At 42.6% G+C, this 23,785-nt stretch overlaps 2 long non-coding RNA genes across 4 annotated transcripts; both read right to left on the reverse strand.

Moving 5' to 3' along the window:
- Positions 1-277: 277 nt before the first annotated feature.
- Positions 278-4,215, reverse strand: LOC142398421 (uncharacterized). Of its 3 annotated transcripts, none has more exons than XR_012772790.1 (5): positions 4,124-4,215; positions 1,525-4,050; positions 1,216-1,258; positions 970-1,118; positions 278-560 (listed from the first exon to the last, which is right to left on the reverse strand). It is a non-coding gene; the product is annotated as an uncharacterized LOC142398421 (long non-coding RNA). The 3 variants fall into 3 exon arrangements; XR_012772791.1 differs by having other exon boundaries at positions 1,525-1,590; positions 1,691-4,215; XR_012772789.1 differs by having other exon boundaries at positions 1,525-4,215.
- A 185-nt stretch (positions 4,216-4,400) lies between these two features.
- Positions 4,401-5,327, reverse strand: LOC142399384 (uncharacterized). The gene is made up of 4 exons (XR_012772868.1): positions 5,242-5,327; positions 4,944-4,973; positions 4,648-4,732; positions 4,401-4,477 (listed from the first exon to the last, which is right to left on the reverse strand). It is a non-coding gene; the product is annotated as an uncharacterized LOC142399384 (long non-coding RNA).
- Between the last annotated feature and the right edge of the window lie 18,458 nt (positions 5,328-23,785).

Consider the following 23,785-nt stretch of genomic DNA (forward strand, 5'->3'; position numbering starts at 1 on the left):
CTTGATTTGGAAAGTCATTATGGTTACAGGTGGTAATCTGTTAACATTTCACTGTTCAGCAATTAAGGGACAGAAGTTATTTTTCTTTAACAAAAATGTAATATCTTGGTTTTAGTTCCATGTTGATAACAAAAAAGTTCATAAGTACGACTGAAGTATTAAGATAAAAGTTGGGATAAGTTATCTGAACATTGAATAAATATGAATATGTTGCAATAAAAAAAATCCATTTTCATATCTCTCTTTATTTATCGTCAAAGATACTTAATCCTGTCCGAGCACGTTTATAAGACCTTTGTACACTTCATTTGCTTCTCCAAAGGTAGCGGGTGTATGAATTTGATCTCGATTCATGACAGAAGTGATTTTTTCAATGACCATAAGATAAGCAGCAAGACAACCCTCTTTTGTCTTTGGAAACTGACTGTTTCCTAAGACTGTCTGGCAAATGTCTCTGAATTCTTGATTTGCCACCAAAGATGGCTCTTCTTCTCCACTGACAAGCTGCTTTGCGTAATCAAGGAGGTCTGCATCGACAGGGCACAGCATGTCAGCAAAACCTGAAATTAGAATAGAAACATCGGTCCTTCAGTTAAATCCCCCTTGGGTGACTGAAGCATATAGTAACTGCAAAGTGTATTTCAAGGAAATATTTACAGCTTCTATATAACCTACAGAAATAAAATATTAAGTAGCTCTTGTCAGAAAAATGATGCCTCCTGAACATCAGAACCAAGCTAAATTGGTTGAGAAAGAGATTAGTAAAACAAAAGCAATTAATTGAAAGATACATTTTACTTTTGACACTGAAATGCATATTTAAAGCAAGGGTGTTGTCTGTCAAGCACTTTGTTTGACAGACACACACACACACACACACACACACACACACACACACACACACACACACACACACACACACACACACACACACACAAGTGAAGTTAAATTCAATAGTAACTCAAATACCAGGAGGTGGGGAAGTGTAGAGGACGTCTGGCTTTCCAAAAGGACCTGGAGCATGGCGTTGTTTACGGATGTCATGGGTATTCCACATTCTTTGCTCAGTTTTCAAGTCATCTTGAAGCAGAGGAAGATGTGTGTACTGTAAACAATTTCTTTTGAGAAAGAAATATTTTAAGCTTTATTTTAGTGACATGCAATCAATCTAAAAATGATTTAAATTAATATTTCAAAAACAATTCTTAAACTTACATGTGTACAGGGTTGTCCAGTTCAAGGATGCCAGACTAATGGCCTAAGTATGACATTTTGGAAAGATTTAAACTTTGTCTTAGCATCAAATCAATTCAATTCTAATTTAATTAAGCTCTCATAGTTTCTAGAAGTTACATATGTTTTTTATTATACATTTGCTTGTAACAAATCAAACTGATTGCTAATTTTAGATGTCATGGAAGATGTTGTCGATTGAAAACAAAATACGAGAAGGAAATTCTGGTCTAAGACGACCATGCTGCATAATCACTCTGAGCATATTGTGAAGACCACTTGCTTTGATACCTCAAATGTCTGCAGCCATTTCTTGATCCATGTCCGTTTCAGAATGCTGTTGAAGCATTCAGCTCTCTGAAAGTAAGTGAAAATATGGGAATATGAAAAAATGTTCTCATTCAAATACCGTCTTTTTCTTTTCCAAATCAATTCTGTAAAAGCTTTAAAAACATACCTGGTTGTGCACAGATGTCCCCATTCTGAAGCACTGCCTTGCTTGATCCCTAAATTGTCGCACATGAAATGCAACTTGCATTTGGCCAATGTAACCCACATGGTTTTCATATTATTTTACCCCTCCGTATTACTTTGCCCCGTGATTTCCTTGTCTCTGCGCTGCTTTTACTCTGAGCCAATCACCGCGGTCCTTGCTCAGATGTTGGTCATTGGTCAATGTGGCCAATCAGGCATAGTCTTAAGGTTGCCACAGGTGTTGTCAGGTAAGAGCAGTGGGGAAGCCAAACGAGAGCAGGTTGCAGGTCAGTTCACTATTTGCGCTGTTTAAACACTTTTAATGGCTGCTGGTTGCTTGATCTCAACTCGTTCACATTTTAGGAGTCCCCTGTATGAGCAGACAGCAGAAAAGCCTTACGGGATCGGTTAAAGACGGAGCTGGTGAGTCTGAAGCGTTAGCGATTCGCGTTAGCATTAGCCGCTCTCATTCATTTGTATGGGCTCGGTTAGCCTCGCTTAGCTACCTGACTTGTTGGGTTCAACTACAATTTATGGTTACACCAAACCACTGATCGTGTCCACGTTTGTGTAGTATGTAATGCCGTATTGTATGTACATGTGCAATTGTTGTGTGGTGTTTATGAATGCACTTAAGCACTTTAAGTCTCACTTTGCACTTTACATTTTTCATGTATTTTAATTACAGCTAACAACCTTATTAACTTCTCTGATGTATTATAGTACAACCCGTGCTATTTAATATGAACTTGTGCACACTGATATTGAGAATGTACATTATGATTTATTAGGAACTCTGGTGCTTTGTCACAGGCCAGGTTCCAATGTGATGGCGAGCTAAAGGAAGGCCTAGCCTAGAAACTCTGCATCGTCCTCTCCTGCCGGGCTGGTAGGGGGCTCCTTGTGCCCAGACCCATAACTCTCGCCCCACACTCTACCTCGGGCCTTTGGCCAAAAGCACACAGCACTTTAACATCCAAGTCAAAACTCAGACGTGGGTTTTTATGGACTTTATGAACTGAACTGTGGGCTGTTGGGAGGGTATTTGTGTTTTTGTGTTGCAATGGACTTTGATATTTGCACTGCAAGGTTTAAACTGCAGTTGCATTGTAATTTCTATGAACTGTTACTTTGAATGGCCATTTACTTGAATTTATATTACTGTACATACAAGCACTTTGTGGAAAAAATATATGGTACCAACAAAAAAAGCAAACTTCAGTCTCCTGTTCCTTCCTCTGAGAGTTGAATACTAGATCTCTGATACTAGCCTATACCTATACACTCTTCACACTATTTCCATTTTATTAGCATACCTGCTACACCAACAACGAGGTTTTCCTTTCCTCTGTCACCTCGGATCAGTCGAGGACAGCCTGAACATCAAGGAAAATGCTTAGTGTCTGGTTTAACCATGTATTTAGTGTACTCCCATCCCAACAATAAAATGCTTATCAAACCTCTACTACTCTACATAGGTAAAAGTTATCCATCTTGAAACACTCAAAATTCCATATAATCCAAACAAAGCACTTTATTCTCAGACTGCAGAATTACTTATGATTCACAGAATTTCTAAAGGCAGAATGGGAGACAAATCCTTCAGTTATCAGGTTCTTCTCTAGTGGAACCAGCTTTCAGTCAGTGTTCAGGATGCAGACACCCTCTCCACCTTCTAAACTATGCTAAAAATTATTATTATTTTTTTAATAAAGCTGATAGTGTTGGCTCAGGTGAGCTGAACCATGCCTTTATGTAAGCTGCTATAGGACTAGAGACCTGGAGGACCTCCCATGATGCACTGGATGGGGGATTGTACCAAAGTGAAGATTCAGCTCAATTTTTTGGGATCCCCATCTGGGCTGTTTTTATGAATTGGCATTGTGTTAATTTTGAATCTGTGACTCATTTGGAATTAATTCCATCATACCTGGAGTTACTATTAATTTAGCTGAACTGGAATATAATTGGCTCAAATCTGACTTTGTTGAATTGGATCTACACTTGTTTGTTTTCTGTGTAATGTAACTCGAGATGACGTGTGAATTGGCACCATACAAATAAACAAAGGTTCAAACCAAAACTCTTCAGTACATACCCCTTTGTTCCTCAACAGCATCATAGAAATATATTGCTACAAAGGTTTGCTTGCGATTGGATGTACCTGCCTTCAACCAAATAACTTTTCTGGAAAATCTGAATAGAGCAAGAGAAAACATGGACATTTCCACACAAAAATGAAGTTGTGTGGAATGATTTCTTCGAATTATCTTTTTCTTCCCTGGACATCTTCTCTGAAGTCCACTTGCATCCAGGTCCTTCATTATTTCAGCAACATCATTTCTAGATTGACAGGGGTCAATTATTTTGTGACATGTGAAGTATCTCATAAGAAGTCCAAAGTAAAGAAATTAACCTGTAGCAAGGTTGCACGCCTCTCATGTCCCGAACTCGTTTCAGCATTGCCCTGATGCCTTGTTCAGGTGACCAGTGTTTCAACTCACTCTGGAAATTAACATATTACATAACATTGCACAGATAACCAGATGAACTAATGTTGCTAATGTAACTAATGTTTTATGTATTTATCAATAATCCAGCTAATAACAATTTAAAACACTGTTCCAGCAAGAAAAAACTTTTCCTCTGCTATATTGCTAATACTTGTGTAAATCTTACCTGTACAGCTCTGCGAATTTCAGAGAGAGGTCTTTGCAGGCTTCTTCGCCTCAACCCTAACAAACGTAGGACCCTCCTCAAGTGCCTGTCACTGATTGGGTGCAAAAATACTCCATTTCATGACAAAATTACAGAAGTCACATTATAACATTTTCAAAAGCATAAAACTATGGCAAAGGCAATAAACTAATGACATTGTAAAAGCATTTTTATATCAGAGAAAAGTCTTAGGGATGATTTTTCGGACAAATGTTGGCTTACCTGATTTTATATCCATGTGAACTGAGAGTTTGGCAGATTTCCTTCTGTTTAAATCCACTCTTAAACAGAAATTCAATCAGTCGATCTATAAACAGTTAAGTGCAACAACCATAGAATGATTTTCTATTGGCTCCATGATCTGTACTTATACTATGATAAAGGCTCAATTAGCCAGATTACGAAAATTAGGATATATAACATGTTGAATATTATTCCAAAACAGTTAGTATATAGCTCTCAACAGCCATAATTAAACATTTTACCCCTAAGACTAGCTTTTATATGATCGTGGATACGCCTTTCAGTTTCAGCCATCTTCCGTTGTTCTGAAATGAAAATTGTAAAGCAATTAGTACAATTTCACATTGGACATAGGCTTTTATAAAAACAATTAGCTTTACATTACAAACTATTTTTGACATTACCCACCCGCAATTTGCAACTTACGCTACGCTGCAGGGAGCCAATTTCAATCGTATCAATCAGATAAACACAAAACCTTTAGCAGAAAACGTAAATACTACTGGGATATTGGTAAAATATGTTTACAAAGTAATATAGCTATCGATAAGTTACACACTGTCATTAACTCACCTTTCCAAACGGCTCCAATTTGCCAACTTCTTCTTTTTGTTGTTTTTTTCCGGTCCGCAGTGATAACTTGCCAACTTGTTCCTCTTTGTCGCACCTCAATGACGTTTAATTGTCGCATGACTATGACGTATCGTAGCTGGCCGGTCCGCGATTTCGTCTGACTGACTTCTGACTCTGACTCTGACTTCTGACTTCTGACTCTGACTTCTGACTCTTACTTCTGACTCTGACTCCTGACTCTGACTCTGACTCCTGACTCTGACTCTGACTCCTGACTCCTGACTCCTGACTCCTGACTCCTGACTTCGACTTCTGACTTCTGACTTCTGACTCTGACTTCTGACTCTGACTTCTGACTCTGACTTCTGACTCTGACTCTTGACTCTGATTTCTGACTCCTATTTCTGACTCTGACTTCTGAATCTGACCAAGTTTCTCTGACTCTGAGGATGTCCTAATATGTACACCGTACACCACACTCTCTATGCCTGCTCCTCATTTCAAAGACGCCACATTTCTCACTCATCTTTCAACAAGACTTGCCTGTCAATCAACTGGAGTGACACCTGAGGTGTCCAATCAGGTTCCAGAGATGACCGTTCGGGAGCCGAGTCAAAAGAGCCAAGCTTCGCCCCTGGCCTGGCCCTCACCTCATTGGCCCAGGCTTCAATCAATCATGACTAAAGGGCCGATCTACCAGTTTATGCACCAATAGGAGGGTTTATATAACGTTATCCGTTGCATTATGTTTTAAATCTTTATTAAATTATATTTCTTAAAAAAAAAAAAAAAAAAAACGCACGCCAGTAAGTCATTAGGCCAGCGTGCAAATGCCCGGTATGCCTTACTATCAGTCCAGAGGTGGCACTGCATATGAAAATGAATTAAAAAATGTCATCAGTTTTAGACAGACTTTGACACAAACTTACTAATGTACATACAATTCCGGTGTTTCAAACACAAAGCAACTTGTGGAACTCATAAACACGTCACCGGTCAGCTGGTTAAAGAGCCGGTTGTAGCAATGAAAACAAAGACAAATGACCTGTGGACAGTTTGACTGTTATACTCATTTATAGTTAGTAATTCACTATTAAACTTTCAGTGGTGGATGCAGGGGCTTCCTGTTTATAAGTGTTGGGGACCTTCTCATCTGAAGTCATTCATCTGTTGAGTAAACTGGATCTTACTCTGAACGTCCTTGGCTTTCTTCCAGGTACCCACTTCCAGGCCTGGAATTTCGTCATTTTAGGGGCAAGGCCACTTGGCCTTTTGTGTTGTCAATTTTTTAAGGGCACAAAGGCCAAAAGCCGGGGCACCAAGGCCATAAATTAAAACAATGATTTAACTTATGATATGAAGTGACTACGATTGTATATGCATTTACAATACTTTTATATATACACTTATTAAGCATTCAATGGACCAATTTGCAATTAAACTTATGTGCATACAAAACTTATTCAAACATTTCATTACTCCTCAACCCTCGCATACTATTCAGGGTCACATTTTTTGTACATAAAAAAATAACTTTAAAACTGATTTATATTCATGTGAACCCTGAATCTACAAAAATGGAAATATTTAACAACTTTCTAACCATGTTTTAGTGCAGATAACGCACAAAATTAAACACAAAACTATGTGCAGAGACTAATTATGGAATTATGGATACTGTGAAATGCTTAAACATCGTCCGAGCTCTCTGAACTGTCTTCGGATCCATCTAAATCAGTTCCATTTTTCCCTTTTCTCACAAAGTGTGGCCAGCGTGTGCGCAAGCTGTCACCATGCCAGATTCAATATATTCAAAATATCATCCTCCTCCCCTCCTTTGGCAGGCATATCTTTTCTCTTCACGGCCGGCTGTCCCAACCATCGCCACATTTTGTTAGTGTTTGCGTCTGTATTTGTACCAATAACATGCAGTGTTGCCAAAAAAAAAAAATCACAAGAAGTCGCTATTGGCTCTCTGAAAAGTCGCTAGAAGTCGCTAGATTGCGTCATGACGTCATAAGTGACGTAACCACGCCCATATTATATATTTTCGCTCCTACCCGAGCCGAAATCAGCCGGCCTGAAGCTGATTTCAGCTCTAAACTCTGTAAACTTTAGCAACATTTGAAACTTTTCAGGCCAGAAAGTTGTCGTTTAGATCCCCAATGTGTTAAAAACCTGCCAAAATACTGGCTATTTACAATTTTGTTCCAACGAATTCGGCGCTACTAAAGCTAGCCGCAGTGGGCAACGCACTTCCGGTTATTTTGACAAAATAAAATACCCGTTGCCTTTTATCATAGGGAAAGCCATTACGATAAAAAGGTGCTTTTGTTTTGAAAACAGGAAGTGAACCTACCCTCGTTGTAGCTAGCTTGAAACTGCCGTTTTGACAGGAAATGACGGTATGCCAGGTTGCCGCCGTCCTGCAGTGCTTCTGTCTCGGCTTGTATGGTGTCGAGGGGCAACTGATTTGTCACTCACAAAACAAGTTAAATTGTCGCTAGATTCAGCCAGATTGAGCCCGAAAGTCGCTAAGTCGCTAGATGATTTTTTTTGTCGCCAGAGATGACCAAAAGTCGCTAAATCTAGCGACAAAGTCGTTAAATTGGCAACACTGGCTCTCGTCCCGTTAACTGAATTTGACCGTTCAAATGGCGATGGACGACGTCACGTTACGTTGCATCTTGGGTAGTTTGAGTGTGACAAGTAACCTCATGATGAATACTCAACATTTCGGCGAATCTAGTATGCATCTAGTGTACATCCGGGAACTTAAAAAAGTATGACTAGTAGGAATAGTAGGAAAAGTAGGCGGTTTCGAACACAGCCAGAGAGTCTCTATTATGAGGAGAGGGAAAACTGGCGGCTATTTCCGGGTGGTACTGCACTCTAGGGGCGCCAACGAAGCAGTGCAGAGCACGCCGAACTCTATGGTGGTACTATGAAATCCACCTTAGATCCAGCCATTGCTTTGGATACAATTTTTTATATTTTTTCATTTTAATTTTCCTAAAGGCAGGATAAATTATCCTTTCAAACGGCACTTGGTTTGATTTTTTTAGACTCACTAGATTTGTTTAAAATACACATTTATTGTCAGTATTGCATTCCGAGTGACGTCACGCATGTGGAATCACTTTACGGCATGGTCAGTCCTAGCGCTGAGCTAGCAGAGAGGGGTTAGCTCAAATAGTTACAGATTTCAGCACAGCCCTTTTACATACTCTCTGACTAGCCTCTGGTTTAACTTTTTTTTGTTGTTAGCGGCACCAGGTTAGCACTCTGGCACAGTGGACGAGTGCCGTAAAGTAGCCGGTCGTAATCAGCCGTGCGTTCTTCAGATTCCGTTAGCTAGATGCTAGCAGATACTGACTCGCAAATGCCAGACCTGTAAGAAAACAGAAAGCTATAACTCCCAGGTTATTGTACTTTCGATATAAATCCACATCCGTCTGTCAGAAATCACAGTATTATTTTCAGGTTTCAGCCGCTAGCGGGGACATTTTTTGAGTTATTAGCGCCAGCCCTATGGAAAATGGTCATTCTGCACTCGCTCGCCAGCGCCCCCAGAGAAAATCAACTGAACTGCAGCCAAATTTTTTATAATGGCGCGAATAGGAAGTGGAACGGCTGTCTGTAAAAGGGCTGTGGTGCAGGTGACGGTCTGCAACAGGGTCCTGACAGTGCAGGTCTGTGGGTCCTGACAGTGCAGGTCTGCAGCCAGACTCTCTTGCCGCTTCCTAGCCTGGCGACGCCATCCTACGTACTTCCGCCCAAAGATTTTGGCTCTGCACATAGGCTGTGTTCGAAACCGCCTACTTTTCCTACTATTCCTACTAGTCATACTTTTTTAAGTTCCCGGATGTACACTAGATGCATACTAGATTCGCCGAAATGTTGAGTATTATTCATCATGAGGTTACTTGTCACACTCAAACTACCAAAGATGCAACGTAACGTGACGTCGTCCATCGCCATTTGAACGGTCAAATTCAGTTAACGGGACGAGAGCAGTCAAAACGGCGAAACCGGAAGTGCGTTGCTCACAGCGGCTAGCTTTACTAGCGGCGAATTCGTGGGAACAAAATTGTAAATAGCCGGTATTTTGTCAGATTTTCAACACCTTGGGGGTCTAAACGACTACTTTCTCGCCTGAAAATGTTTCAAATGTTGCTAAAGTTATATATTTACAGAGTTTATAGCTTAAGCAAAATCAGCTTTTCAGGCCGGCTGATGTCGGCTCGGGCAGGAGTGAAGTGCACTGTGTGTAAACGCTCTGCATACTGTCTGATCGATGAGTATGCCGTTTTCAAGTATGTAGTATGTAGTAGGCGGTTTCAAACACAGCCATAGTCTGGCCAAATCCCCCTACCTCGGTTCGCTCAGTGTTTTGCCAATCAGCAAACAGTTGCGAGTGGTGACGCAGAACTCACGCGCGGGGTCCATTGTAGTCCATATAATTGTAGTTCAACCGCAGCGGAAATAAACATGGCGACGGAAGAACGCTAGAAGCTATCCATGAAGTTGTCTCAACTCTGGAGAGCATTACACAATTAAAACGAGAGCAAGAGGAATGCCTCTTCAATATTGTTAGCGGCAAGGATGTCGAAGCTATCCTTCCAACTGGCTTTGGGAAAAGTTTGATTTATCAAATGGTACCGGTATAATGAAAGCGGATGTGGGAAGCGTGATTCGCGAGCTAGAGCCTGGCGAGAGTAAGCATGAACCTCGGCGCATAACCAACGTCATTTCTAAACATTATGATTGGTTAAGGGAACTCCGTTACTCCAATGAATTTAAGTTGCTGGGTAAGGTCCCGCCCTCCATGGAAACGGATTCCTCTTGGGTTTTCCCAGACTGTTTGACAGAGTCAACAGTCGGCTTTCGCCCAGGCTAACCGCTTCCCACTATACTGCTATCAAATGTGCAATCCACCCGCAACAAGACTGGCGAACAGGAATTATGGACTAAGACCAGAGGGGAGATCAGGGAGTCATGTTTACTCGCTTTCACGCACGCGCGCAAACTACCAGGGTGGCACGGGGTGGCAGCCGCCACCCCTGAAAAGGGGTCTGCCACAACACCTGCCACCCCAGTCAAACAATACCAACTGATGATTTATTGAATAATTATTGTTAATATCGTTTTAAAATCAAATCAAATGCAAAACAACCCGAAATCGGTGTCAAATTGCAGAATGTTACATTTCAAAGAAACACGTTGGTCCAACCCCCCCACCCATCACGAATGGTTGCATCCATATCGCAGCATCTCTTTGCCTTGACGTGGAGTCAGTGCTGACACAAGCTGTCAGATGGAGCCTGTAACATGCATCAAAGTGTAATATGGTTTCGAAACGTTTATAATTCCTCATCGATGGAAGGCACTGTACAAAATAAAAGTAGTATTATTATTATTTTCAAGCCAGTTCGGACAGACATCCCAAGTCTCCCGGAAAATAACTCGTGCACCATGCGCGTTTCGACTGCGCAGGCACGAGAGAGAGAGGGGCGTGGGGAGAGGTTGCTTGTGAAACCTGTGCGTATCTGTCCGAAGCGATGCTCTGTTCAACGAGCGTTCAGGGCGACTGCTTGTCAGAGGGCGGTTTATTCAGCAAAATAAGCCAATAACCTTCGGTGTGGGAGGGCTTCAATTTACTCTCTGACATTCACCTAAGTTACCACTCAAAACTGTGCATCCTGCCAAATGGCAGAGGGAAAACTTATAGAAGCAAAGGTATACTTTGGCTCCTACAATGGGCTTCCTAAAATAATTGCCACCCTACAATATATGCCTGCCACCCCTCTGCCACCCCATGTATAAATCTCTAGAATCGCCACTGCGTAGAACTAAATGTTAAAAGCAAAAAAAAGCAAAGACAACATCAGTTTCTGTAATCACTAAAGAAACAACATTCCCAGCATCGTCACCGGTACCAACAAATAACCAAAGTAACACTAACCACTTTAGCCTGCTTCAATCAACGGCAGTGTCATTCCTTAGAGGCAATCTCCACGGCCAAACCAGGACTCTTCAACCTTTGCATCACTTCTTTCATGACTTTCATGAATCATTTTTCATTCATTACAAGCAGGTAACATCACCATTACAGGTGCTCCTCGGTCTCTGTGAAGCTCACCCCGCTAACCGGCGCTACTTCCTGTCTTTTCTCGTTTCAACATAAAGCATGCATTTCAAAATAAATTAAAACAACTCCTGCATTTACATCTGTATCAAAAATCCAATTAAACAAGCTTAACAGATGGAAACAAGTCCTGTGGACTGAAGAAATTAGAATAAACCTTTAGAGCTGCGATGAACAAAATTATCTTTTGAGTAAAATGTTAAGGATTTAATTTAAAAAAATCACCTTTCCTCCTGGTAAAGACGATGGGGAACAGTGCTGTTTGATCATACAATACCTGAAGAGGCAGCAGCTGAAGGTTTTTGCCATGACCCTCAAGGTATCTTGAGCAAAACATTTTTGGAAATCTGTTGGCAGACCTCAGAACTGCAGCGCATGCAAGACAGCACCAAGAATTTCCCTGAAGTAGAAGTCTTTTAAAGAAAGATGGGCGAAAATGCACCCAACAGGAAGAGATAGATGGGAGGAGATATTTGACAGAGAGAGCTTGAAGGCACAAACTAAGCATGTTTAAACATTGTAAACCAAAGTGATGATGGTGCTCTAAAGAATGAAGAGCACATACAAAACCCAATTAAGAACAAGAGGAGTCCTTAATTGTCAGAAGGGAATGTCTGTGAGAAAAGTCTCAACTCTGATTTTCCACTTTAATTTTCCTTGAAGCGGACAGAAAAGTGAAAATCTAAATAGTTTAAGCCATTTGCAGAAATGTTTTTTTCTATCAGCCAAGACAACCTTGTGTAAAATCCTATTTTTAATCTCCGTTATACGCCTACAGTCTGGCTACAGCCACATTCATTTTTTTTATGAAAAAAACCCATTTCTTTATGAAAATACATTTCTTTATGAAAATACAGTTCTTTTCATACGTGAATGTCGGAAATGTCAAAACGTGCAAAATGCCAGTTGTCACCTCCCGTGTTGCCCTGACAACTGTCACATCTTGACAATTGAAATCTCGGCTAGTTGAGGTCCGAATCGTGTTTATTGTGTCTGGTTTATTTGCTGCTGCTCTGTGAAACGTTGGTGTATCAGGATGGTAAGGAAACTTTATTTATGTTCTACTATCTTTTATCGGTAACTTATCCCACAATTGTACTGCGGAGTGCTGCTAACGCCATGACACACCGCTAACGCGTTAGCAGCTGAGTCGAGAGAACACAGTTCCCAAGGTTAGCTAACAGGAGGGAACTTTAACCCCTTAACGCCTGAATTTATATTGCTGTATATTTAAAAAATGTTTTGTTGTGTTTTAGCCTTTAAGTAGATGGTAAATAGTGCTGAGATTATTCATTTCACTTTTGCACAAAAAATAAATATAATTTTTTGTATGTTGCAAATTTGCGACAACAGGCCATCCATCCATCCATCCATTATCTTCCGCTGGTCCGGGGATCGGGTCGCGGGGGCAGCAGCTTGAGCAAAGAGACCCAGACGTCCCTGTCCCCGGCCACTTCCTCCAGCTCTTCTGGGGGGACCCCGAGGCGTTCCCAGGCCAGCTGAGAGACATAGTCTCTCCAACGTGTCCTGGGTCTTCCCCGGGGCCTCCTCCCAGTGGGACGGGCCCGGAACACCTCACCGGGGAGGCGTCCAGGAGGCATTCTCACCAGATGCCCGAGCCACCTCATCTGACTCCTCTCGATGCGGAGGAGCAGCGGTTCTACTCCGAGCCCCTCCCGGATGACCGAGCTTCTCACCCTATCTCTAAGGGAGAGCCCAGACACCCTGCGGAGGAAACTCATTTCGGCCGCTTGTATTCGCGATCTCGTTCTTTCGGTCACTACCCACAGCTCGTGACCATAGGTGAGGGTAGGAACATAGATTGACCGGTAAATCGAGAGCTTCGCCTTCTGGCTCAGCTCCTTCTTCACCACGACGGGCCGGTGCAGAGCCCGCATCACTGCAGACGCCGCACCAATCCGTCTGTCAATCTCCTGTTCCATTCGTCCCTCACTCGTGAACAAGACCCCGAGATACTTGAACTCCTCCACTTGGGGAAGGATCTCATTCCCGACCCGGAGAGAGCATTCCACCCTTTTCCGGCCGAAGACCATGGTCTCAGATTTGGAGGTGCTGATGGTCATCCCAGCCGCTTCACACTCGGCTGCGAACCGCTCCAGTGAGAGCTGAAGGTCACGGCCTGACGACGCCAACAGAACCAAATCGTCCGCAAAAAGCAGAGACCCGATTCTGAGGTCGCCAAACCGGACCCCCTCGACGCCCTGGCTGCGCCTAGAAATTCTGTCCATAAAAATTATGAACAGAATCGGTGACAAAGGGCAGCCCTGACGGAGTCCAACCCTCACAGGAAACATGTCCGACTTACTGCCGGCGATGCGGACCAGACTCTGACACCAGTCATACAGGGACCGAACAGCCCATATCAAGGAGTCCGGCACTCCATACTCCCGGAGCACCCTCCACAAGAGTCCCCGAGGGACACGGTCGAACGCCTTCTCCAAGTCCACAAAACACATGTAGACAGGTTGGGCGAACTCCCATGCTCCCTCCAGGATCCTGCGGAGGGTGAAGAGCTGGTCCACTGTTCCACGGCCAGGACGAAAACCACACTGCACCTCCTGAATCCGAGATTCGACTATCCGGCGGATCCTCCTCTCCAGTACCCCCGAAAAGACTTTACCAGGGAGGCTGAGGAGTGTGATCCCCCTATAGTTGGAACACACCCTCCGGTCCCCCTTTTTAAAGAGGGGGACCACCACCCCGATCTGCCAGTCCAGAGGCACTGCCCCCGATGTCCACGCGATGCTGCAGAGGCGTGTCAACCAAGACAGCCCCACAACATCCAGAGCCTTGAGGAACTCAGGACGGACCTCATCCACCCCCGGGGCCTTGCCACCGAGGAGTTTTTTGACCACCTCGGCAACCTCAGCCCCAGAAATGGGAGGTCCCACGTCCGAGCTCCCCAACTCTGCTTCCTCATCGGAAGGCGTGTCGGTAGGATTGAGGAGGCCCTCGAAGTACTCCCCCCACCGACTCACGACGTCCCTAGTTGAAGTCAGCAGAGCCCCGCCCTCACCATACACGGTGTTGACGGTGCACCGCTTCCCCCCCCTGAGCCGCCGGATGGTGGACCAGAATCTCCTCGAGGCCGTCCGGAAATCGTTCTCCATGGCCTCCCCGAACTCCTCCCAAGCCCGAGTTTTTGCCTCAGCAACCGCCGAGGCTGCGTTCCGCTTGGCCTGTCGGTACCCATCAGCTGCTTCCAGAGTCCCACTGGCCAAAAAGGCCCGATAGGACTCCTTCTTCAGCTTGACGGCCTCCCTCACCACTGGGGTCCACCATCGGGTTCGGGGATTGCCGCCACGACAGGCACCGACCACCTTGCGGCCACAGCTCCGGTCGGCCGCCTCAACAATGGAGGCACGGAACATGGCCCATTCGGGCTCAATGTCCCCCACCTCCCCCGGGACATGGTTGAAGCTCTGCCGGAGGTGGGAGTTGAAACTCCTCCTTACAGGGGATTCCGCCAGCCGTTCCCAGCAGACCCCCACAATACGTTTGGGCCTGCCAGGTCTGACCGGCTTCCTCCCCCACCAGCGGAGCCAACTCACCACCAGGTGGTGATCAGTTGACAGCTCCGCCCCTCTCTTCACCCGAGTGTCCAGGACATACGGCCGCAAGTCCGATGATACGACTACAAAGTCGATCATCGAGCTGCGGCCTAGGGTGTCCTGGTGCCAAGTGCACATATGGACACCCTTATGCCTGAACATGGTGTTCGTTATGGACAATCCGTGACGAGCACAGAAGTCCAACAACAAAACACCACTCTGATTCAGATCGGGGGGGCCGTTCCTCCCAATCACGCCCCTCCAGGTCTCACTGTCATTGCCCACGTGAGCATTGAAGTCCCCCAGCAGGACGAGGGAGTCTCCCGGAGGAGCACTCTCTAGTGCCTCCTCCAGGGACTCCAAAAAGGGTGGGTACTCTGAACTGCCGTTCGGTGCATAAGCACAAACAACAGTCAGGACCCGTCCCCCCACCCTAAGGCGGAGGGAGGCTACAACAGGCATCCTGGTCAATTTGGAGTCAACGGTTACTCCGGCTACGGTTTGTAGCATAATATGCAACAATAGGCTGTTTAACGGTTGGAACGTCGTTGTGTTTTCTTTTTCTTCAGCCACCAAAGACTAAAACAAAGAAGCCCCGTGCGGTGGTGAACGGTACTGCCACTGAGATGTCTAAGGATGAGGTAAGAGCCGCTGATCGATGCTAAAGCAGTTCTGTTAAAGACCATGGCCAAAGTAAAGAATATTGCGTTGTTTAGCACAGCTTTATTTGTTTAATTCCATGAAGAACAGAGATCAATTCTGAGTCTTAAAACTCTCAAGTTAAGGCTAGATAGATAGATTTAAATGATTTAAATGCTTCCTTCCAAGACAAAAATCACTGCCAACACTATTGAAATTATCTCAGAAATTGAAATTATATCATCTTATTTATTGATATGTTTATGAAGAAAAACGAATCCCAGCTGGGACCAGAGGTGGCAAAAGTACTCATATTCTGTACTTGCGTAGAAGTACAGATTGGCTACATGTGTAAAAAAATACTCCGGTAAAAGTAGAAGTACTGATTCAACTCCTTTGCTCAAGTACAAGTAAGAAAGTAAAGGCTCTGAAATGTACTTTCAAAGTAAAAGTAAAAATGATTTTTTTTGCCATTAATGAAACACAATACATCTTTTGATCATTTTGTGAAATGAAAAAAGTTCAGACATTATAATTAAGATTTAACTGACCAGAGGTACTGCATGAGCATCTGGATAAAAGTACTCTGAATGCTAAAGGTTGCTTTCTTTTTCTACTGCAGCACAACCAAACTGTAATCAGTAATAGTTATGACCAGAAAGCCATATTGGACATTTACACTGTTAATAACAAAAGCCCAATGTTATTTGGTCTTTTGTTGGGTCGCCAGCAGCTCGTGTTTTTTTCGGTTGATGCAGGACACAGCGCATCCGCCATGAGTCCTTTTTGGAGCCAACAACAACGAATAACTCTTTTAAATAGGGCCATGGATGGGGAATGTCTTGCTTCTCTGTATCTTCTGAAGCGTTGCCGTCGGCAATACTCCCCGCTTCGCTTCCTTCCTCCATGTCGCTGTGTGACCTCACACAACACTCCCTCCATCACCACCAACCGCTTCATCGATATTAATGTTCACACCAAAGAGCCCGGGCGTGGGAATTTGTGACTTTTTGGCAGACGTTTAAATTCAAATATCCAAACCCACTTAAAATGGATCAGTAACTCTCCAGTGGTTTGATTTAAGAACGATACTTGATGAACGTCGTTGGTAGAATCTTTGAGCTTTGAGACAGCTTGTGCTATTGTTCTTAAATTACTTTTACTTTTTAAATTACTTTTGTGATTTACAAAAGAATATGTGTTCCAGTAAAGACGGTGTGCACATTTGCTACCTCTGCGGTGAGCTGTGTCCAAACTTTTTTCTACTGCTATGTGTTACTTGTCTGCAATAAGTAACCTGCGATGAAGTGAATGTCTTTGACCTGCAGCTGTGGGAACAAGCTGTTCAACTCCAACAAGAGCTGGATAGAGTGCGTAAAGAGAAGAATTACTTCCAGCTGGAGAAGGACAAGACTGTGGCCTCCTGGGAGGTCTCCAAGAGGAAACTGCAGGAGGCAGAGTATGAGCTGAGGAACAGGAGAAGGGAGATGGAGGAGGACCATCAGCACAGCCAAGTGCAGATTACTGTGAGTTAGCGCCTCCATCTGTGGTAGCCACACTCCGCAGATGCACCATCACCCTCTTTTTTACATCTTTACAAAGAATCAGCTTTTTCAGGCTTCCACTTCTACGACCAACACTTTGATCTCACTCTCGGAGAAGTTCTTCCTCTTCATTGCAGCAGGATTTGCCATTACTTGTTACTTTGTCATTTCTCATGCTCTGTGTTGTATGTTTCTTGACATTTATGGTGGACAGCTGCACAGGGTCAGGCGTGGGCTCGGTTTTAAACATCGTAATATATTTCCTGGCTTACTTACTTTTCAGATTTTGTGAGTGCGCTCTCCTTCTGTACGAGAGCTGTGCAGTCTTATACACACGAGATTCCTGTTCTACAGAAGCTGAAGCATGTCCTGGCTGAGGAGAACAACGCCATCTCTAAGAGGAAGATCGACGGTGTCTCCTCCTCCTCGCTGATCCAGGACCAGCATAGAGAGTCGGAGCTCGCGCTGCACGCAGTTGCTCAGGGTTGGCAGGCGGACTACGAGCAGAAAAAGCTCCACAAGCAGAACTACATTAAGGAGCTGCTGCTGGTGAGACATTCGCTGTCTTTATTGCTTTTGTTTTTTTTTTACGTTTCTTCACCTACCTGAGCATGATGAATATGTGGCCTCCTCATCCTCACCAGAAAAATCAGCTGGAGTTGATCGAGATGAACAAAGACTATGAACGCAGGCTCCAAGGTAAGTACACCTGTATGAGAAACTACAGCTGAACAGGTGAGTCAGGTGACCTCCATGTACTGCAGCTGAGCTTAATGATCACATGACTGATGAGATCACAGGTGATCCCACCTTTCTTTCATCTCCTTCCTTGTTTATTTCCATTCATTTTTATTTCTTCAGCTCCTTCCGTCCATCTTTCTCCTTCCTTCCCTCCTTTGCCTCATTTATCTATTTTCTCCCTTCCCTTCCTCTGCCCTTCCTCCTTTTCATTCTTCCTCTCCTTCCTCCCCTCCTTCCCATCAGCTTTCTCTTCATCTTCCCTTCCTTTTTCTCCTCTCCACCTATTCCTTTCTTTAAACCCTCTACATAAACAAACACGGCCTAACATTTTTTTCCACCTCCTCAGAAATTCATGTCAATTATAACCAGAAGATGCAGTCTCTGATCGAGGCGAAGGAGAAGGAGCAAAACAGGACCGCCAGTAAAATAGACAAGCAGATGAAAAGACACGTGGCATCTCTGATCAGAAATCACGACATAGTGCTGGAAAATGCAAAAAAAGAATATGAAAAAGTTGAGATGGATCAAAAGAAGAAGATGAAGTTGCTGAAGGTGAGCGGAGAGACAAGCACCAAGTCCAGTCTAACAGGACAGCAATGTCATCAGTTTTTTGTTGTTTGATGGTATTTATGTTGAAATCAGCTCGTCACTGAAGGCTAAAGCTGCTGAAGCTAAAATGGACCTGATGACTGACTTTAATATTTTCTTGAATGCCCGGATTTAAAGAGCTGGTAGACTAGCTCTTTGCTATTAGGAAACGTGTTAATGAATGTTAATGCAGACTAGAAGGAAAGAGAAACTCTTCCTGACCCTGGCAGAAGTCTCATGATACCAAAAAACTCACCTCCGACTTTAAATTTAGAGATCACCTCCCATCGAAAATAATTTAGTTCAAAGCTGATTTGTCTGTTCCCAACATATTTCAACAAGAAAGTGATAAAAGGATTACATTTTCACATTTAGTTTTTCATGCAGATGGTTCTAAAAGTCTTTAAGAACCTGAAAACGTTCTTCAGAAACAGCACAAGTGTGTTTATTGTTCATTCTCGCTCCAGTTTTAAAACGATTGGCCAAAACTGATGAAGCTCAGGTACCCCATCTTTTCTTTTCCTGCGGAGCAAAGCTGGAGCCTAAACTTTAAGGACTTCCACTTTGCTTTTGTGTCGCGACATGTCTCCTGTTGGGATAAGAGGGAGGAATCCTCCATTCCTTTGCATCTGTCTAAAAAGCGTCAAAATATGTGCTGCATATGGAGTAGAAACTCAAATAAAAGTATAGGTACCCCTCCAAAATATGACTTTGGTAAAAGTCCAAGTCACCGACTGAAATGTTACTTGAGTTAAAATCTTAAAGTATCCGAAACGTCTTGTACTTAAGTATGAGAATTACTGTAAAAATAGATGTACTTTGGTAATGTAATGAAAAGTAGAAGTAAAAAGTAAACAAGGTAAATGCAGTTTGAATGACATTTTTTATATTTTGGTAAACTTTGAAGGTCAAATACACTTAAAATCTACACACAACCAAGTGCAGGCAAAATTTAAACCAGGTTTAGACAGAAAATACAAACTTTGTGAACCTTTAAGTTTTTCTTCTTCAAGTAAGGTCAGTGCTGAAAATGAGGCGTACATTACACCATTAAGAAAAAAATGAAACAAAAGAGGCTGCTACTGTTATGGCCATCATTATAAACAAAAATGAAAGAAAAAAATAAGAGAAAACTGAAGCTTATCTGGCATCTGAAGAGGAAGACCTTTTTTGTAAAACTACCTTAAAATCTAAAAAGGGGGAATTTCAGTAAGATAGAATTTCCACGTCTTTGGGCAGGCATAACATGCATGAGATCAAAAAACACTGTTGTTTTTTTTCTCTCTCTCTTTCTCTCTCTCTCTCTCTCTCTGTTTTGTAACGAGTAACTAAACAGAACAATGAAAATGTATTGGAGTAAAAGTATGCAATTAAGTTCGGAAATATAGTTAAGTAAAAGTGAAAGTAGTCAAAAAATTTTAAACTCGAGGAAAGTACAAAGTATTCCAAAATATACTTAAGTACAGTAGGGAAGAATTTTTACTTCGTTACTATACAGCACTGAGCAAAAGTGTCTCTCTTTAACTTGTTAAAAGGAAGTTACATCATCAGTGGGTCAGAAAACACCACAGTCATTTAGACCTTTTGTTCATTTGTAGATTGGCAAGTTGTTGTAGGTTTCACCTTGAGAAGGCTTTTCCATAAATCAACTTTGAAGCGATCTATGTAAGTTTAAAGGACTCTTATTGATTAAAAAAGCCTGTTCGACACATCTTGAGATTTGAGCATTACAGAGAAAGCACCCGACATGACAGAGAAATACAACTGAAGTTTTATCAATTAGCTATTTATAAATTACTGTGTGTGGTGGCTGGTTACTCGCTCTCTGACACATGGTTATGAAAATGGTAAACAATAACACTAAGTTCTGACGACAGATGGTAAAATAAAGAATAAATGAAGACAAAATAGGAGAAGAAAAAGGGGAGATCGTAACAAAGAGACAAGGGAACAATTTAGACTGGTTTCCTTCTTCAGCTGTGTGAGGCGAATCAAGTCAAAGCATTCAAGATTCAATTTCTATGGCTAAACTGTGAAAAGACTATTTGAATTACAGGAGACTGAAAAAGTTTAAAAAAAAGAAAATCACCCATCGTCCATGGTGAGCTGGGAAAACAGAAGTCTAAACTCCTCAGTGATCTTTACGCTCTTGGCGGGAAAGTCTGGGCTGCTTCTTTACTCCAATCCATCCGTTTTTGTCCTGCAGCTGCAAACCCATTCAGTTTGTATTTTTTGTCAATTCAAACTTTTATTCGGTTGTAACACAGGCACGCCATAAAATAGCGAGGATCCTACTCTCGGCTTTTCCTCTGTATTTGGCATTTCTGAAGGTGCACAAGGTGAACTGTGTAAATAAGGCACAGCAGTCATATATTCCCATAGAAAATCATTCAGTGATCCTCCTTGTAAAGAATTGAACAACAGTGGTATTAAATCGCTCAGTTTGCTTATGTCACTTGATAGAAGTTTTTCAACCAAATCTTTTTGGGTGTGTTTTCTCTTTTGAGACAGAACGATCTCGAGAAGTTGGGGAAGGTAGAGCCACGAATGCGCAAAATGCTTTCAGCAGCTCAGGCGGAGAACAAGTGTCTGAGGGAGACTCTGCACGAGGCCCAACAGGAGCTGACTGAGCTGAAGAAACAGCTGCAGGACCCCCGTCTGACCAGGGATGCATTCGAGGTGCGTTGCATTGAGCTCTGAGCTCATCATGCAGGATCATCAGTCTTCCTCCCAAAAGGAGCTGGGAGAACAGGGTGCACTCCGTAAAAAACAAAAAAATCTTGAAGATTCTTGTCAAAATATCACATACGCACAAATATTTTCAATCGATTACACAATTCATTGTGAGCTTTTTGGGGATTTGTGTTTTCATGCCCAACCAAAGGAAAGAGCCTGATTCTAATTGTAAGGTTCATCTTACCTTTGTAAGATACACAAATGAAATGACACAGAACCACGCCTCTCTCTATTCTACCAGTAAAGTACAGCATCATTTTTGCTCATCTGTCTGCTGACAGCTGTGCAGGACAACAGAAAACAACAGAAGTATCTGAAAAAGTAGTTCAACAACGCTAGCAAAACATGTTAAATCAATTAGCCAATGTGAGAGAACATTGGGACCAAAACTGTGAGGATTTTTTTGGGGGTAGATTTTAATCGTACTGCTTTCTTGTTTCTGGTTGGACGTACACTGAAAATACAGACAACTCATCCTGGCAGAAGCAAATATTATTTTGGTGATCAAATCATCTGATAATTCAAACTAAAAGGTGTGTTATTATTCACTGAAACCTAAAGTGATCATGGACACTTCCCAGGTGACCAATAAAAAACCTCAAAATCTGATTTTACTATCATTTTAAGAAATGTTTTAATTTTATTTCTGCATGTACGATGAATTAATGAAAGTGAGAAACCAACAGATACACAACAGGTTATTCTGACCTGGGTCTGACGTTCATCAAAATGTGGCCGCAGAAACGGGACCAGTCTAAATCAAGGAGGCTAAAGATGTGGATTTAATGTTTGTAAGAGTTAAGAGTTAAAAGTTTTAATTAGGGCAGGGTGAGTTAACTCGTTATCATCGCGTTAACTCATTAATTATTTAACGCCGACAAATATTTTATCGCCCATTAGTGCAGGTTTTATTATTTATTTTATTTTGTAAAAGTCTGTTGCTCACAGGCTTTAATTTTGTAAAAGTCTGTTGCTCACAGGCTTTTATTTTGTAAAAGTCTGCTGCTGTCTGCTGTGGAACAGGAAAAGAAAGTAATCGGCGGATCCACCAAACATGGAGAAGGGTACGGAACTTTTACTCGGCCATTTTCATTTTAAAGTTCTTCCAGACGGCGGAGTCGACAGAACCAAAGTCATCTGTAAACTCTGCCAAGTTGAATTGTCTTCTCAGCGTAGTAGTTCCAGTCTAAAATATCACTTAAAGGCAAAACACACAACTGATAGCAGCAAGTCATTCAAGGAAGCAGACAGTGGAGCGAGGCTTCTACATAAAAACTACAGAAAGATGCTGATGTTAAAAGTGTGTTTGCACAACAAATGTTATGGCACTTTCATTCATATGGCAGCACATTTAGAAATAAAACTAAATGCTAAAAGCTATACACTACTTTTGGATTCATTTTTGGATTTTGTGTACAAATGCGATTAATCGTGATTAATCAGGGAAATCATGTGATTAATTAGATTAAACAATTTAATCGTTGCCCAGCCCTATTTAAAATATGTGGTTAATGACGAGGTATCAATCACCACAAAATTAATTCATATTTATGGGCTAAAATAAGGTAGAGTTAATGCCCAGGGAGGGTGATAACTGCTACAAACGCCAGCAGGACAGGTCCGAACCCGACCACCAAGTCTCTAAAATCCAAACGGGGGCATTCACTTCACCCTCTAAATGCATTGCTCATATCCAACATTATAAATGTCTTTTAACATTAATCTCTTCGTGCTTTTAGCTCATAGATATGAATTAATTTTGAGGTATTTGATACCTTTATTTCTAATAAATTTTGTAATCTTCCTCATCTTTGCCAAATTTTAAATTTAACAGACTTGTGGATTTTTATTTTTAGGTTTTGTAGAAAAATATAGTTTATTATCTAAAAAGGGAGTAAAAGATATGAACCTAGGTCATGCCACAGGCTGGCTACATATTGGCGTTGTTGGCAGCAATGAACATAGACATTTATACATCGACTGTGGTAGGGCGTGCCTAAAGCGCCGCCATCTTGGTACAGAACTTAAGAAGGAAAGAGGTACTCCTCAATGTTAAAGTAGAATTATTCGCTGAATTTTGGACCGATTTCCAAACGTATTGATTTGTTAAAAACATCCCACATGTAGCTATGATACAGGGTGCTTGGATATTTAAAAAATGCTGGTTTTACTACCCAAATACGAATTTTACTTCATGTTATCAGCAGTCGAACTTCTTCTAACTTTGCAGCCCTCGTGTGTGACCACAGCTACCTTCCCACGTGATTAGGTGGTCTTGTGTGACAACGCTCTGGTCTACATGGGAGGGTTTGTGGTTCGGCAGGTTCTAAGAAGGCGATGTGCGCCGTGCCAGGCTGGCGACAGACGCCGTAACCTCTGAGCGTGATGAGAGCTACCACCTACTGGTGCTCAAAAATAATGGTGGGCTGATGACTCCATCTGAAGGCGCAGTCAGGGTGGTGAGAGCAGCAGAGCGGGTGATTCGCCGGGTCCACTCAGGGCGAGCTCCTAAGGTGTCGGTGGTCATGCATGAGGTCCGTGAGGAGATTGGCACAGATGAGGTGTTTTTGCTCGGG

The sequence above is a fragment of the Odontesthes bonariensis genome, chromosome 14 (assembly GCF_027942865.1).
Source record: "Odontesthes bonariensis isolate fOdoBon6 chromosome 14, fOdoBon6.hap1, whole genome shotgun sequence".
In the NCBI taxonomy this organism is placed as follows: Eukaryota; Metazoa; Chordata; class Actinopteri; order Atheriniformes; family Atherinopsidae; genus Odontesthes; species Odontesthes bonariensis.